This window comes from Etheostoma spectabile, unplaced genomic scaffold (assembly GCF_008692095.1).
Source record: "Etheostoma spectabile isolate EspeVRDwgs_2016 unplaced genomic scaffold, UIUC_Espe_1.0 scaffold393, whole genome shotgun sequence".
Taxonomy (NCBI): Eukaryota; Metazoa; Chordata; class Actinopteri; order Perciformes; family Percidae; genus Etheostoma; species Etheostoma spectabile.
The window spans coordinates 771,063-779,913 of NW_022605598.1; the positions used below are offsets into that span (position 1 = coordinate 771,063).

An 8,851-nucleotide genomic window follows, 5' to 3' on the forward strand; every position below is an offset into this window, starting at 1 on the left:
TGTTTGGAAACAACAAGGTAAGGGTTGCTAAACATTAACATTTATTGTCTGATGTCCACTTTCAATTAGAAATGACAGTGGACACAAAATAAATAAATACATGAAATACACAGTATATCTTACAATTTGCATGCCGCACTGCCAACATTAATGATTATACCGTTTTTTAATGTTGTCTTCAGGGAATTCATGCGAAAAAAGGGATGCAATGTCTCAAGGTGGAGATGTGAGACAGTCCAGCATCCTAAACAGTCTGACTCCACCTCTTGTGGGGTATTTGCCCTGAAAGTGTGTTCTACAAATGTTAGACAAGAAATGGTTTTTAAGACAACCAATGACTTAAATAAAAATGTATTTCACTGACAACTGATTTGGATCTGTAAGGCATCATATAGATTCCTTGTTAATAACAGGTATTAATTTGAAAACTCTATAATGTCATTTTTCTTATTTTGCAGAGCTACTTTTAAAAGGAGAAGAAGTGGATTTCCCTACATGTCAACAGGACATCAATCAGTACAGGATGCAAATTGCCATGACTCTCCTCCGAGAGAGTGGTAAGTATTAGGTTTTAATGGGATGTATTAGTAAATGAAATAAACACTCTTACAGTTGCTGTCAAAAAACAATAAAAAGTTGTCAGAATTTTAACAATGTATATACATGATGAAAATTAACTTTTCTGCTTTTCCTTTTAACAGATGACCTGACAGAGACATGCCACTGTTGTGGGGAGGTGGAGCATGAGTCGGACTCTAATTGGGTAACACAATCATTAACCGCAACTATATATATAACATTAGCTCTGTAACACATGAATGAAAATGTATAACTTCTCACTGATTCATTTTTTTTTTTTCAGATTCAATGTGATCTTTGCTGCCATTGGTCTCATCACTTGTGCGTTAAAAGCCCACCAACAGAGGGATCATTCCTTTGTTGTACATGTGTGTAGTCAACACAATTCTGCTACAAAGATGTACAAACATGTACATACCTTTTATTTATATTTAGTGCCCGAGCACTGACGTTGTCAGGCAGGAAGCTCAATTAAAATCACTTATTCTTATAAATATTATTATTATTATTGTTATTATGCATTTTAATTGCATTTTAAGGGCCTTAACAGCCGTTCTTTTATACTTGTTTTAGTGGATGTTCATTATTATTTTTGTAGGCAAGGCAAGGCAGGCAAGGCAAGGCAGCTTTATTTGTATAGCACATTTCAGCAACAGGGCAATTCAAAATGCTTTACACAAAATCATTAAACAGATAAAACACAAGTACAAACAGTTAAAAGTCATAAGCATTAAAAATCATAAGACACATGAATAGACAGTTAAAACAAAATAGAAACATTAGGACACATAAAACACAAGATAAAAGTTACAGTGCAGCATAGAAAGAAATGAGCATTAATTTAAAGAAAGGCAGCATCAAAAAGGAAGGTCTTCAGCCTTGATTTAAAAGAACTGAGATAGCACGGATCTGCAGGTTTCTGGGAGTTTATTCCAGATATGAGAGCATAGAAACTGAAAGCTGCTTCACCCTGTTTTAGTTCTGACTCTGGGGACAGAAAGTAGACCTGTCCCAGATGACCTGAGAGGTCTGGGGGGGTCATGTGTATTAGCAATCAGAAATGTATTTGGACCTAACCGTTAAGGGATTTATAAACTAGCAAGAGTACTTGGAAATCAATTCTCTGAGACACAGGAAGCCAGTGTAAAGACTTCAGAACTGAGTGATGTGATCCAGTCTCTTGGTCTTAGTGAGGACTCTAGCAGTAGCATTCTGATCAGCTGCAGCTGTCTGATTGATTTTTTAGGGAGACCTGTAAACGCCCTGTTACAGAGTCAGTCTACTGAAGATGAAAGCATGAACCAGTTTTTTCCAAGTCCTGTTGACACATAGTCCTTTAACCCTTGAAATGTTCTTTAGTGATAGTAGGCTGACTTTTGTAATTGTCTTATGTGGCTGTTAAAGTTCAGGTCTGAGTCCATGACTCACCCAAGATTTCTGGCTTGGTCTGTTGTTTTTAACATTGTTGTTTGAAGCTGAGCGCAGACTTTTAATTGTTCCTCTTTTTTTCCAAAAACAACTACCTCAGTTTTTCCTTCATTTATTTCAGAAAGTTCTGGCACATCCAGTCGTTAATTTGTTTGATGCAGTTAGTCAGTTTTTGTATTGACTATAGTCCCCTGCGATAAGGTTTGTAAATTTGTGTGTCATCCGCATAACTATGGTAACTTATTTTGTTTTTCTCCTCTACTGAGCCAGTGGAAGCATGAGATTTAAACAGAAGAGGCCCCAGAATGAGCCTTGCGACCTCCGCACGTCATATTTGTACGCTCAGATGCATAATTACCTATTGACACAAAGTAATCCCTATTCTTTAGGTAGGATTCAAACCAGTTTAGTACTACCAGAAGTCCTACCCAGTTTTCCAATCGGTCTAGTAATATGTCATGGTCGACCGTGTCAAATGCAGCACTGAGATCAGTAATACTAAGATTGAAATTTTGCCACTATCTGTGTTAAGGTGGATGTCATTAAAGACTTTGACAGAGCCGTTTCAGTGCTGTGGTGTGGTCGGAAACCCGACTGAAAGGTATCAAAACTGTTGCTTAGTGACAAGAATGGTTGAGTTGTTGAAAGACTACTTTTTCTGATTTTCTTAAAAACGGAAGGTTTGATATTGGCCTATAGTTGCTCATTAGTGACTTGTCTAGGTTGTTCTTTTAAAGTGGCTTGATTCTGCAGTTTTCAGGGCCTGTGGAAAGATACCTGAAAGAAGAGATGTGTTCACAATCTGTAGAAGATCAGAAGTCAAACAATTGGAAACTTTTTTGAAAAGTCCCGTTGGTAGAATATCAAGGCAACAGGTCGAGGTTTTCAGATGTTGAATAATGTCCTCCAGGTTTGTATGGTTGATCGGTGAAATTCTGTCATATTGGAACTAGTTTTGCTTGACACACTGTGACAACACAATCCTGAACTTGATCAAGCTACAAGCTCACTGACTATAGCCCAGAGAGGGCGGGTGTGGAGGAGAAAGCTGAATAAAAGTTTCACTGGTGTTTTCAGTGATATACCGTTTTCTGATAATCTTTGTTTGGACACTTTTGGGCACAGAGATAGTGCCGTTAAGAAAACACAGGAATGATCAGAGAGAGCAACGTCAGTCACCACACCGGGAAAGTTCAGACCCTTTGAGACAATCAAGTCCAGCGTGTGCCCCTTATTGTGAGTGGGCTCCGTCACATGCTGAGTCAGTCCATAGTTCTCAAAAACCACAACACAGTTCTTTGGTCCCCCTGTCCTGGTTTGTCAACATAATGTTAAATCACCCGCAATGATTACACACAATCAAAGTTAATACAGATTATAGACAGCAGTTCGTGAAGTCATAAATGAAGGTTGCACAATATTTGGTGGCCTGTAGTATTTAGAAACATTGCTTGAGGGGAAGATCTTAATTGAAGACAACATTTTCAAAAGAAGCAAAATTCCATAACATATTGGCGTACAGTGGAATGAGTCATTAAGCAAAATGGCGACTCCACCTCCTTTCTTATTCACTCTATTCTCACTCAAAACTGAAGTTAGGGGGAGCTGACTCGATGAACACAGCGCTGTTTTATGGTCTAACCAGGTTTCAGTTAAAACATAAAATCTAGATTATGTTTGATAATAAAATCATTGATTAAAAAGGTTTTCCTGCCAAAGACCTGACGTTTAGTAAGGCTAGTGTTAGTGTGTTTTCATTTTTTGGGACAGGCTGTAGCTGACGAGGAAGGATGCCTAATTTGCTAAGTTTGCAGTTAAGTGCTTATTCACCATCTTTTCCTATTCCTTCCAACATAAATTGAGGAAGAGTTGAATCCACAAGGCCCGGGCTTGTCTTGGAAAAAGTCATGAGTGTCTCTAGCCTGGAGCCAAGGCCCGGCACATATCAGTCATGCTTACTGGATTTTGCCACAAGCGTCCTTATCAGTCTGAGTGGAAAGAGTTTGTTTACCTCCTGGCAGAGGAGCCCGGCGTTTTACTTATAACCGGGGTTGAACCCGGCGTTTTATTTTGCCAGGGTTGAGAGATGGGGGAAGGAAGGTGTGTAAATTTGGTTCCAGCATCTACCAGGTGATTCTATGGTCAGTGAACTCCAACATGGGGGTAGGGGAAAGAGGGGAAAGGGTGAGTGGAGACAGCGATGGCTCCTCAAAGGATTCGGGGTTGGTAAGAGTGTTAGAGGGGTGCTGGACGGTGAAAAGAGGAGTTGAGGTTTTGTATCTCTGCTCTGTGGTGTCCCAGGGTCAATCTTTGCTCAGGTGGGGCTGTAGTGGATCACTGCCACACTTTGTTGCGTCTTCCTTTTGTTTTGATTCGTCTTGTCTCGTGTCCTTGGCAGATGTGTCGGCAGAAAGTAAGCAGATTGAGGTGAACAGCTTTACTCCTGGCTTGTTAAGGGAAAGTCTATTCTGCTTTAAAAAGATGTCTGCGCTCCCGGAAAATGTTTAAATTGTCAATGAACTGCAGAGAGTGGACGGTACATTCAGTTGAAAGCCATTTGTTTAGTGCCAACAGTCGGCTGAATCTCTCATCTCCTCTTCTGACTGACGGTATAGGGCCACTGATAAACACATTTGCGTTTAGAGAGCTGACGGTGTCGAGCAATTCCTTAAAGTCCAGTTTCTGCAGTTCAGACTGTTGCTTTACAACATCATTTGACCCTATATGCAGAATAATGTTCTTCACAGTTGGGTGTTCTGCTATGATAGCTGGGATTTTTTGGGTAAAGTCAGACACCATGTCTTTGGGAAAACAGAGTATTTTGGTGTTTTTACTGTTTTTTAAATCTTTTACAGCAGAGTCACCCACAATCAGGGTTTGAGGCCCAGTTGTTAGCTTTTTACTTTTTGAATTGCTCTCAGTCCTTATCCTGCTGTGTGGCGATGAAACGTCCCGGTCATCAATGACTGTCCAGCGTCCTGCAGCAGAGGAGCAAATCTGTTATCCGTTGAACACCAGGTTGTTGGGGGGTTATTATGTTGCTTATTTTCCCTTTTGCAGCTGTCCACGGCTGTGTCCTACTATGTAGAGGGGTTGAGAGGCGCTCTGCCCGGAAGATAATGCAGGCCAGCCGTCTATCACAAATCTCAGGCGCTGTGCCCTGCCCGTTAGTCCCCTCCCATTTCCCAGGAAAATGATTTAGTCTTAGGTTTCGCACCACAAGAGTTCCAGGGAGGACTGCCACTTGTTGATTTGTTACCCGTTCTATACCCCTTCTGTTTCTTTGTAGCTTTGTTGGTGCTAATTAGCCGTGTGTTAGCATGCTTTTGTCCATCTTTATGGGTCCATGGTAAAGTGGTGTCATTTCCACAAGATCCGTTAACTTCCACGTTCACTTCTAGTAGGTGAACCTTGGTTTCCAGAAGTGGAATCTTCTGAAGGAGTTTGTAGTAGTCATCCACGGAGAAAGGAGGCATCTTGCTGCTAATTACCTTTAGCTACAGTCACTGTAGGACAGGCTTGAGCTATTGGTAGGCCCCGCTCACGCAGAAAAATGTTAAAATATGGCAATAGCCTACTGTGTCTACAAAAAATGTAAAGTCCAGTGATTTATAAGTATCCAAGAGCCGCTGCTCATAGTTTCTCTCAGAGGAAAAGCAAGATTATCAGCAAAAATATGCAAGCAAGGCAGGAGCAAGCAGCAAAAGCGTCTGCACTGTAAGAAGCAGAAGCAAGAAGTGTAAAGCCTTGTCTGTTTTCTAACCCTTTATATAATCATACTTTTTTAACTACTTGTTGTTGTGATAAAAAACAAACAAAAACACACTAACACGCCTGATGACAGGACAGACCCGTTATTTTATATAATATTACATATTTCGGTTGTTATTGTGACCTATTAAACACACGATGACAGGAAACCCTTTGCATGTTAGGGGGTAATATTTTGAGTACCTCCTATGTAACTCATATGGTAGACAGGTGAAAAAAGTGTTTAATTGAAAAGCCATATTAAACTAACTTAAATTAAAACAGAAAATCACGTTAGAGGACAGGGAGGATATGCTTATCATCCATAATAAACGACGCTATAAACAATTCACACGTCGCCCTAATGTAACAGACAAATACACTTATTTATGTAGTTAACTGAGACCCTGTTACTATGGAAAACCCTGCCGATGTCTTCACGTCGCTATTTGTTCTTTTAGAGGTAAATTCAAAGTGCAGCAGTTAAACAATTTGAAGGCAGCAAATCTCCGCTATTTGTACATGCGCGCTCCGGTGGCCAGGGATACAGATCCTGGCGGGGATAAGTACATTGGCACGACACCGGCCTCCGGGCTTTCCTTTCTTGAAGCACAAACAAGTATTCGCCTTCACCATCTTCTTGAACAGTCTTCCGTCTGCATCAACTTTTCTCTTTCTGGACATTTTGGGATAATTATTTATATCTCATTTCCACTCGTTGGCATGGACACTGCGCGGCTAGCGTAGTCGAAAGGCATTGTGGGAAATGTAGTTTTTGGTCAAAGCACGCTCTTAATTTATTTTTTGGTATTCATTTTTAGACACTCAACACTTTTAAGCTCACTAAAATGACATGGCGGGCCACTCTGGCCCGCGGCCTTGAGTTTGACACATGTGCATTAGACACTTAAAACAATTGTAAACAAAAACAAAACCATAAAAACCCCACGTCTAACTAAAGCCTGTTGAAAAGCAGCGTCTACAGTTGCTTTTTAAAAGAATCAAAGAATTCATACACCGTAAAAAGTGGGCATGCATTCCACAGCCCAGGTGGCCACTGCTTGGAATGAACAATCCCCTCTGGATTTAAAATGATTGTGGGGAACATTAACAGTCTCCGACCTGATGACCTCATCGGCTACGGATTGGAGTATGAAGCTGAATCAACTCAGAGATGTATAGGACTTGACCATGCAGGGCTCTAAAAGTAAGAACCAGGATTTTAAATTGAATTCTATACTGGACTGTTAACCAGTGAAGTGCTGCTAAAACAGGTGTGATGTGTGCTTTTTTCTTAATGTGAGTTCTGAACAGCCTGGAGACAGTAAAGCTCCTTCTTGCTCAAACAGGTAAAAAGACTGTTACAGTAATCTAAGCGAGAGGAAATAAAAGCATGAATGATCTCAAACTCACCATTTGACACCAGTGCTCTTAATTTGGATATATCCTTAGTTGGAAGAAACAGTTTCTGACTAATTGCTTTGAGTGGTACTCTAAGGACATCGCTGAATCAAAAACAACACCTGAGCTCCTGAGCCTCGCTGGACAGACGAGCCTAAGTCAGCAATGTGTTTTTTTAATCAGAGGGATTTTACTCTCAGGGGCGATGATCGCGTTTCTGTTTTATCTGAGTTCAGAAGTAGGAAGTTGTCACATAACCACTGTTTTAATACTGGTCAGCAGTTATTTAAGGAAGACAATTTATGGAACTACCTAAATTCATCTGTCATTAACGCAAAAGCTCTAATGGTTAATATCACAGTAAGCTTGTTATTAGGTGTAATATTGGTTTACGTTGATTTCATCTAGAGGTAAATTTTACATTGCAAGAAGCTACAGTGGACTTTAAGGACACAAAGCTGTTACTTAAGATGACATCATCCTCCACTGCCTCAAATCTTTCCATAATATCAGTCATGAGTGTAGATGTCCTAGTACTACTTCGTTTTCCAACGAGTGGCATGATTTGGCAAGCATAGAGTATATATAAAAACGCGTAAGGCTGTTAAGTTTGTCCCTTCTGTAGTCTGTAGTTGTCTGATAATTATAAAATAGAAGGGAAACATGGCAGCACCCCCGCTCCTATAGATATAAAAGGCTCATTCTTAAGGTAATAAAAATTATTTCCAAAGATTAACACCAATTACACATTGTTTTATCATTATATTCCATTTTCACTCAAGTCTGTTCTGAAAAACCAATACCTTTAACATATGTTCCTATCTCAACAGTTTATCTATAATTTAAATAAAAAAAAAAGGCTTTGAGAGGCAAGGAAGACTTGAAAAAAAGATTTAAATGCACCTCTCGAAAGGACCATGCACTCTGTGCATCACTTGAAACATCAGGATGTCGTCTACAAGCAGGTTCTTGTATTCTACACTTTGCAGAGGCCTTAGGCGCCCAGCATTGGCCAAATACTCCTCAAGTGGGGCGTTGTTGCTAGCATTTCTTCAAATGCTTTACACTCTATGACCTTCAATAGGAAGAAAAAAAAACATTTAAAACTGTGTTGCCACACTATGTCACTAATGTAGAAACAGACAGACAAAAATGTGCCCTTTTTGTGTTGTCACTAGGTCACTATTTGCAACATCTGCCAATACTGCCTTTGCCAGTTCTGGGCCTCAACAAGGCAAGAGAAGAGAGTTGGGGACAGAAAGCATGCGGGTGGACCACCATGTACAAGGCTACTGCAATGGCCCTCCCTGCAATGAAGTACCGGTCCACTCTCATGGCTACAGAAAAAAAAGCATGGACATGTGTACAGTAAGGTGTACCTGTATCATCACACAAATATAGTAAAACTTATCTGGGTTCAGCACCTAACTGATGAGATCACAATCAATACTATACCAGTACTGTCGAAGGCCCAGTTCATTTTGCCTTCTTCTCCTTCAAACATTTGAGATCTGGGCAAAGCTTCCATGAGCATGTTATAATTCCCTTCTTGGTCCACCCGTCCACAGCCTCTTCGGGTACTCCCATATCATCAGAAATCTGACAGATAGTGTGCATGGATCATATGTCCCTCGTTTAAAACCTCTGAGGCTCCATCCAAGACTGTTGATCGTTAATGTAAACTTGCATCTCT

At 40.3% G+C, this 8,851-nt stretch overlaps 1 long non-coding RNA gene across 1 annotated transcript in view; it reads left to right on the forward strand.

Moving 5' to 3' along the window:
• Positions 1–282, forward strand: part of LOC116686551 (uncharacterized) — a 960-nt gene extending 678 nt beyond the window's left edge. Inside the window, exon 3 of the long non-coding RNA XR_004331293.1 lies at positions 183–282. This is a non-coding gene — a long non-coding RNA (uncharacterized LOC116686551). The remainder of the gene's footprint in view (positions 1–182) is intronic.
• The last annotated feature ends 8,569 nt before the right edge of the window (positions 283–8,851 follow it).